This window comes from Pteropus alecto, unplaced genomic scaffold (assembly GCF_000325575.1).
Source record: "Pteropus alecto unplaced genomic scaffold, ASM32557v1 scaffold335, whole genome shotgun sequence".
Classification (NCBI taxonomy): domain Eukaryota; kingdom Metazoa; phylum Chordata; class Mammalia; order Chiroptera; family Pteropodidae; genus Pteropus; species Pteropus alecto.
The window spans coordinates 464,744-467,169 of NW_006436757.1; positions in this window are offsets into that span (position 1 = coordinate 464,744).

A 2,426-nucleotide genomic window follows, 5' to 3' on the forward strand; every position below is an offset into this window, starting at 1 on the left:
AATGAATATGCAAGTGAAGTTCTATAAGTATTTTAAGTCGGTCAGCCTCTGGGGTGCTACCGGAGTCTCTTCTCTGTTTCGCACTCCCTCCACAGCTGTTCGGCAGTTGCTGTTGGGGAATCTAGCATGAAAACAGAATTCAAAGGTCTTTGGGGTGATTATGGAAAAACCACACGCTGAGAGAGTTGTATCAAAGTTTCAAAGTCTTCAAGTGAGGCATTATTAGCATCTGTGAAGCATTTGTGACCCAGCAGACTCCCAGCTCTTGGAACTGCATTTTGTGAAAAGCCAAACGATGCAGAGCAGATGTGTCTCTCCTCCCTTTGATACACTGAAACATCCAGTTTGTTATCAAGTCCTCTCTTCTACCTCCTAAATGTAACTTGAATGTCTTATTTTTCTCAACCCCCACTGCCACTATCTTGGCCCAAGTCATTGTTATCTACAGTGTAGACTTCTGCAGTAGCTTCCTCTAGTGGCAAGGCCATTGCATTGCAGAGCTCCAGGAGGCAACATTTACGTTGTAGCCTATGTAAGCACACCCCTTGAGCACACTCTACCTGCTCAACAGGTTACAATAGGAAGGGGTCCTTGGAGTCGTGCAATGTCGCCCAACCTCTGCTCTCCCTCCTTTCTCCCTCTTGAGAGCTATTTTCTCTTTGTTATTTATTATTATTTCCTTTTGTTATTTGTTATTACATCATTTCTCTTTGTTATTTATTATTATTATTGGAGTATTTCAGGTAAATAGAAAAAATAAAGTGATATAACGTGCACTTACACATTCATCACTCAACTTTTTCATATTTTAACATTTCGCAAAAGTTTTTGGAGTTAGGTAACCTAAATATTTACCATGAAATATATCACACATAGGGAAGAGTAAATATAATGTAAATGAACAGTTTAAAGGATAAATATTCATGTACCCACCATTCAGCTTAAGAAATAGAATATTTCCAAATGCCCTTAAAGCCTCCCATATGCCCCTTCTACAACAGAAACTCTGCCACGTCACCCAGAAGTAACGACTATCCTGAATTTTGAGATAACTGTTTTCTCGTGTTTCTTTATATTTGTAACAGATATGTACAGATCTTTAATGTTTTGCTCCATTTTGCCTATTTTTTGACCTTTATATAAATGGAATCAACCTGAATGCATTCTCTTGTGATTCACGTTTTTGTTGTTGTTGTTTAGTAATAGGTTTTGGGAGATACCTCTGAGGTTGCAAGGGGACTGAAATTCACTTATTTTCACTGCTTTTCAATCCCATACCTCACACTGCAGCCAGAGCAATCTTCTAAAGATGTGCAACCAACATCACTCCACTGCATAAAACCCTTCAGTGGCTTTCCAATACTTAGAATAGAATCGCAGATCCCTGATGTGGCCTATGAGCCCCACGTGATCTGGCCCCACCTCCCTCTCAGGTCTCATCTCTCTCCCTAGGCTGAGGCCCATTTCCTTGATGTCAACAAGCTTTTCCTTTCCTTCTGGCCTTTGCACACACCTAGATTCTTCCTGTCACTCCTCACCTGGCTAAACCTGCTGATATTTCAGGTCTATGATTAAACATCCCTTCTTTAAATGGATCTTCACTAACCTCCCAACGTAAATTAGGTGCTTCTTGTTTTGCTTCCTTTCCACTCGATTTCTTCAAGCACTTACCGTAGTTTTGTTGTATATTTAGTTGTGCATTTTTTATATGTATTTAATGTTTGTCTTCCTGAAGTTGTATTGAGGACAGGATCACATATGTTTTGCTCATAATGGCATATCCAGTCCTAGCAGAGCCCTGGTGTGTAGTAAGTTCCAAATAGTCACCATTCAATGAGAATTGACGCCAAGAAAACTTGATGCAGTCAGGACAAAAAAAGTGTCCAGCTCATGTATTCTAGGACGATTCTCTGCTGGATAAAAATTGTTAAAAATGAAGGTGTCAAAGCATGCTTCAAGAAAGCCTGTCAGGCTCAGTGTGATCGGAGTCAGATGTTAAGCTTTTGTATTTGTCCTATATGCTGACCCAGAGAAAGTGACCGGGAGGCAACTTAATGGAATGAGTGCTGTGCTATATTTTAAACATAAAATATATAACGATAACTAAAACTTACTGAGTCCTTACTTGTGCAGGCACTATTCTAAGTGCTTTGCATGAATGAATGAATTTAATTCTCATAATATCCCTCAAAGGGCAGTATTTTGTTATCCTGGTTTTTACATATCAGGAAACTGAGGCACAGAAAGACGAAGTAACATGCCAGAGCTTACACAACTAACAAGTGGCAATGTGGACCCAGGCAATGTTACTCCAGTGTTCTTTGCCACTATGCTATATTGACTTTTAATAATTTCATTCAATGAATATTTGTGGCAAGAATAAACAAGGGTTATACCAAAGTTCAGTCAAAGTGCTATAGGCCTCT